Below are 6,843 nucleotides of genomic sequence, written 5' to 3'. Positions count from 1 at the left end.
GGAAAGGAAAGGAAAGGAAAGGAAAGAGGTTTGGAGATTCAAATTCATAATGTTGCCACCAGCTCTACTCAGTGAAGGCCTTGGGGAATATCTGTCCTGGTGGAGGAGAAAATAACAGGAGAGCTGTGTGGGAGGCCAAAGACCTGAGGCCCAGGTTCATGCTTTGTAACTAATTCTCATCCTGGGATCCGGTGAGAACCCAAACCACAGCACATGAGCACACTTATCTAATCCTCACAATGTCCAGCCAAAAGATACCCTGTCGCCACCTTCATTTTCCAAACAAGTACAGACAAGTTAAGAAGCACACCCAGATGGGCACACCAAGTAAGGAACAGAGGCAGCAATGGTATGCATGCACACTGGTCCCAAGCCTGCTGCAGTGCGCCATACTGTAGCATCTCATCTTTTGCCCTCCATCCCCATAAGCCCTTCACCAAGTCCCCTAGTTCTCCTTGTAATAGAGCCACTTCTCCCAGGTATCCTGCATCCGCTCTTCTGAGCAGGGACCAGTGCCTGCCTGGGCTGTCATAAAGCCTTCAAGTCATCGTCCCTGGTGATCCTTGGACCCTGTGACACAATCACTAGTATTTATAAACATGATTCACGATGCCCTTCTCTGTCCCCACCACCCTCAGATTCCCAGAATTCTTTCCCCTGTCCCCTCAACGCCGCTTAGTCTGGCCTCCCTGAGCATCACACACAGCCTGTCAAGCCTCTTGTGGCGATCCTGGGTTGTGCTGCTCCACTTTGACCAGGAATGGTTATATTTGAGGGCCTCCATACTTCCCGCTCCTTTCTGCTTCGACCCGGCTCTAGAAACCCTCACAGCTCACTCGCTTCGTGCAGGTCTTCTCCGGAGTGTAAGCTCTTGAAGCCGTCTCCCTTAACTCTCTGCGCGAGGCCCGGTCCTGGTCCCCTTCTCTTTTTCGTCTCCCTACCTTATTTCCAGTTTTCTAAGTCAAATGGATCAGACCTGGGTATTATGCTAAACACGTGCCTGATGGTTGTGGCTGCATCGCTCAGATGTTTATACCACATGGAAAGGAAAGAATTTTGCTTTGTTTGTGGGTTTATCAGTGGTCTAAAACCAAGTCCAACCCCTAACTGGAAATCAAATGCTTATTACATGAATGAATGAATGAATGAATGAATGAATGAATGAATATCTGCACTTAGATAAATGGCTTACTCTTGAAGGTCTCGTGATTTCTTTGTGGGCTTTCATTTCTGTCCCTTTTCTTAGGAAGGTTCTCTACGTGCAGTGAAGGAGTGTTTTCAAGTTGCCATGCCCGTTGAGCCCTGCTGCTCCCAACTACCATTTCTCTGGGTAAAACTATGGAAGCTAGAGTGCTGTCTCTGGATCTTGCTGGCACCTTAATTACCTTCCCCCTTAATTACCACAAAGGACACATAATCTCCTTCGTGTAGTGAGAATTGGCCGATGATAAAACCAAGGCTATTTTACAGCTACGCCAAAGACAATTCATGCTGAAGACATTGCCTCTCAAAATTGTAACAGGATAAATTAGTATGAAGTACGACCCCAAGAAAGCGGGTTAACCAAAACCGTAGCAAACATCCTACAATGGTAGCAATGGTACAAAGCAGGCTCTACAGTGGTCCCCTCTATGTCTTATGTCACTGTTTCTCTGCCACAGAGAGCACGCTCTGAAAGAGGCCACATGTCTGAGCAGTCAGGAGCGCTGTGATTGCTATGGACATACTCCTTTGCCGCGGATGCTGGTGGCCATTGCTCACTGAAGGGCCGGGGCCTGCGGTTCCGTTGCATAAGCAATCCTGGGGCTGGGTAAACATGCCTGACTGATTAATGATAACAGCTCTTAAAACACCGCAGACGTTTCCAGCGCCCAGAAATGTTTATTTTTTATACTAAATTAAATTCATTTTCCCTCTCATTCCCTCTAAGGAGAATGGTGACAAATTTAAATTCAGAGTGGACGGCTATATTGAAGATGGCCAAGTGCCACAACCTCTAAATAGGTTATGGTTTGGTGTGTGTTTCATCAGGAGGGTGGTAGGCGGGAGGATATCCAGACGTGGAAGGAAAAAAAAGAAAGTGCCGGATGGGCCCCCAAGCCTCTGGACAATTAGCACTGAGCCCTCTGCCTTGTGCACAGAAGGGGCAGCAGATACCTTCATTTGCCAAATACAGCAGTAATGGAAAGCAGTAGTGATGACCACACTGGAGAGAGCATGGCAGAGACTCATTTACCATGGGAAAAGCAGGAAGCAAATGCACATGGAGCCTGCGCTGAGTCAAGCCCCACCATGCCAGGGAGGAGAATGTGTTGTTACGTTGGTTCGGCACAACAAACTGATATTATTCATCTGCCCAGCGTGATGCTGGCAGAGCAGAATAAACCAGTATATCATCAGGGTGGTTCCCCAGCCTGTTTGCTGGGCATATCAGCACTGCCTTTAGTGAGTGATGAGAACAGCAGATACCTGTTGTACACAATGTCTATTGTTTGGTTGTTCACACGCTATTTTGGCTACATTTAAGCTGGTAAATCGCTTAATCTCTTAACATGTTATATTGGGCTACCCAGATGTATCATCCTGTGCGGGGTGTTTCCGGTGTTATCAGGATGCTGGAGATTTCCTTGTAGAGAGAACTACTCTGAGGAACAGGCCCCTCCAGTAGAGGATTATCCGCAGTGTATAAGGGGCACTGTGTGTGATTGTTGAGCTTCCAAAGATGCTCATGGGAAAAAAAAATAAAATGCAAATTGTTGTAAGTATCACTGTAGAGCACGGGGCTAAAATAAGCCATGGTTTATGAAGCAATTCCATATGATCCACTGTTTTTAATCCAATCGTTGAACTATTTAGCCATCAGTGGATTCTGAATGGCACATTTGGTTACATGTACGACTGGAAGATGCACAGTCCAAAGCTGAGAGCTATGGCTATAAAAAGAGGAATCCGACTTGCTTGTCAGTAAAGGCCCTCGTTATTGTTGGGCAAATTTTGGCAAGAATTGTAACTCTTTGCTGCCTGTTAAAATCAAAAATTATAATCATCACCACCCCATCATGACGTGAAATGGTCACATTTTTCTAAACATGAAGACCAGGGAAAGCGGATGATATTACTAATTTACTCTCCAATGGGTATTTGGGTACAGGCTTGTTTGTGTTAGGAACTTGGTACGTTACCCTGCCCTTGACTGTCTTGTGCTCAGGGCTGAGAACACACATAGATGCTGAGAAACTATCTGAACCTGTGAGCAGTTCCAATACACCAGCCACTCTGTATGAACTGGAGACACCTGCAGGCAATTCAGAGCTCCTTGCCCCTGCTTGGAAAACACAAAAAAAGACACTTGGCCTAATCTAGTAAGTGTAATTGCAGTTTTGTTCTTTATTAAAGGGCACATGCTCCTGGAAGGAGCAATAAGAACGAAAGGAACTGCAAGCCATTTTTAGGGCTTTTTAAAAATAGCACTGGGGACTGAACCCAGGGCTTTGCACATACCAAACAATGCTTCTAGCATTGAGTTAATTCCTTGGCTACCGTCAGAGCCTTTCCAGACAATGTCTCCCATCACCACATATTACTGCAAAGGACCATTTCTTAAATCCAAGAATGTCCCAAGAGAGACAGCGTACCTATCTCCCTTCCGTTCTTTCTGGAGAATCTTTCCCTCTTAGGCAGCCAACTTGGCTAAGATTCTGTCAAATAAAAGCACTTCAAGGCATATTTTCTGGGCAGAGGAATTCAGCCTTCCAGTTGGGCTTCTGGCCACCTGGGTTCACCTTCTAGAAGCCAGACCATCCTGTGGCACCAGAACAGAGCAGTCAAAACCTCCTTTCCACAAACTTACCTCAGGATCATAGTATAAAAACCTAGAATCCCTATAGCTCAGTAATAGCTTGCTTGTTTCACATATGCAAGGTCCTGAGTTTATCCTCAACACCGCAAAAATAAAAATAGTACTAAAGGGTCACTTTGTGCATTGTTAAAATTTACAGAAGAGTAACTGCTCCCATTCAGCAAAACAGTGATCGACCCATCTGCTGAGCTGTGTCCTGCTGCAATGACCACTATAAAATCCCAGGGGGTTATAGCAGCAAGTTTTCTCTCATTCAAGCTCCATCCTTCACTTTCTGACTTCATCTTATGTGTTCTTCATCACAGAAGAACCTAGCTAAGCAGCCTTTATCTGGGTCACTGGGGTGTGCTGACAGAGGATATGATGACATATGAACCAGACCATTTCTGTCCCTACTCCATTGTTGAAACAAGCCACAGATCAGCTGTCTTGAGTAGAATGGCGGTGTAATTCTCTCAGAGGGGGAAGACTCCTGGAGAGGACACATTTGAGCAAGTTTACCCACTGTGGTATACATGGAAGATTTGGATAGTGACGTCATCCAGAAAGGATGCTAGGTGAACCAGCAGATCATATCAATTGGTTATTCTCAGGCTTAACTTCCTCATGTATAATTAAAGATTTGGTTTACAGGTATCAAGGTCTCTTCCAGCTTTGACATGGAGACCAAACTTTTGCCTCATGGTTACTTGGAGTTGAGTGTGTGTGTGTGTGTGTGTGTGTGTATGTGTGTGTGTGTGTGTGTTGTTGTTGTTTGTTGTTATTCATATGAAATGTGCCAATGTAGTTTCTATATTTCTGAGAGTTCACCGAGCATGGTGCTTAGAGCCATTTGCTGGATAAATAAGTTAAATCCTATGGATAAAGCGTACACCTGGTGCTTATTTGTTAGATAACTTCCTAGAAATTGTTTTGATGATGTAATGTGAGAGTGAAGGAAATGGAGACAACGGGACACATAAAGCAAGGCAGTGAGGAGGCAGGCCAGAGAGCCAAGGCTAAGGAGGTTGCCCCTGGCAGACTGTCTCACAGAGCTTTGTGGCTGAGCTCCTGGCTTACGGCAGGGTACTAATCTTGATCTGCCTGTGGCTCCAGACTCTACAACCTGCTACATCTAAAGGCATGCATGTTTTGAAATGAAACTATGTAAATGGGGAAGGCTTCCCCCCTTCCTTATTTTGTAAAGAACCAACTTAAAAACCACTAGAATTCAATTAGAGGAAGTGCTGCCGCATTGTACAAAGATGAAATTCTGGATTTTACTGCAAAAAAAGGAAATGGTTGCCCTTCTGACCCAACAAAGCAGTTGATTTGCCAAGAAAATGTTATGAACTAAAAGAAGCCAGCTAAGAAGAAATGCACAGCGAGGGTTTGTTCTCATGCAGTCTTCCTGAGGAGACACACACCATTTTAAAGGCTTTCCTGCTATGACCACAGATTCACAGCATCAAAAGTCACACGAGTACAAAGTACAATGTGAATGTCAATGCTTGATGTTCAGCTGAAGTAGGGCTTATTCTGTGTGTTTCTTTTCTGCCCCACACAATAACGGGTATGAGATTACTAGCAGATTTTCCTTAACCACAAGAGGGACTCAATTAGTTCATTTCTTGATTTAAAGGAAAAGACAAAAACAACAACAACAAAAAAAAACCCAGACTGTGTCAATTTGCTTTTTTGTTTATCAATTCCCTAAGGATGAGGATCAAAAAAAAAAAAAAAAAGTTCGTTAGTCTAGTTCTAGGTTTAAAACCATTATCCCCACATAACTGGTAGGATTCATTCAGGAAAAAAAAAATAGCTGTCTTGTGAAGGAAGGACCACCACACCACTGAAAAACCATCCTCCCTTGACCAACTTCAGCACGATGAGCTGGAAAATTGCAAGTGGTAAAGTGAAACAGAAAGGGGGCCGGATACAGAAGCAAACCCTGGAGGGCCTGGGAAGAATCCAGGCCTTCAAAGCAGAGATCTGAACACTTCAGACAAATGCTACCAAGGAGAGGAGTTTCCAAAGCCCACTTCTCACGTTCGCAGGGATGTCAGATACCTTTGTTCCATCTCTTGCTGACTGCAGAAGTCTGGCAGACCCTGAGCTGAGCGCAGCGACAGTCCTGCACCCTGCAGTCTAAAAACAGTGGCCTCCCAGGCTGCCTGCCGGCATTTGGGTAAGCAGTAGCCAGCCGGGAAGAAACAACCAGATTTAAAGTCTGACACCTGAAATCAAAAGCTCTTTTACAATTTTTATCAACTGCCCGGGAACGTTGTTGCTCCGTTTCCGTTTCGGGCGACTCACACAGGTCAGGCTGGCACTAGTTCATGTAGGATATAGGAAGTTCAGGTGCTTCTTCCCAGGAAGCCAAGCAGTGGAGGCTAGGGTGAAAGGCGCTGTCACAACTTCCCGCCCCCCTCCTGTCCCCACTGCCCCTCCAAGGCCTAGGGCGCCTTGGACGGATCGCATGCCATTTCCTGCATGCGGCTGCGGCACTAATTGAAAATTTGGGTGGCCTTGCTTATTTATTTTCCTGGAATGCGGCGGGTTATATTTTCATGGCATTTTCTCAGCGGTGCAGCGGTTCAGTTTCAAACTACAGCAAAAGAAGAAAAGCCAGTGCCGCGTCAGCTGCAGGCGCAGGAGACAGGCTCCGCGTAAGTCTGGCTTCTGCTGTTCCCTGAGACTGCAGAGCCTTCACTCAGTCCGCACGGATTCCTCTCCGCCTGGGGACTCCGGTGGCAGGCTCATCTCCCTGCCAAACGCCAGCCAAAGAAGGAGCTGCCACCACTTAACAGCTCTTCATAAAACGCACGGGCCCCGATTTCTGTCCGTTTAATATTAAGAAGCAGGGTTTATTTCAGCATCCTGTCCCGCTGAGGTTGGTACAGATCATGGCACTACACACGTTCTCCAAGCGTTTTTACTCAGGGACACAAAAGCTAAAGGCGAAACTTTTAATTTTCTCGAGCAGCCAAACCACGTTGTCCTAA

This window comes from Mus pahari, chromosome 16 (assembly GCF_900095145.1).
Source record: "Mus pahari chromosome 16, PAHARI_EIJ_v1.1, whole genome shotgun sequence".
NCBI lineage: Eukaryota > Metazoa > Chordata > Mammalia > Rodentia > Muridae > Mus > Mus pahari.
The sequence above is the reverse complement of the archived record's forward strand: the minus strand, read 5'-3'. Positions refer to the sequence as shown.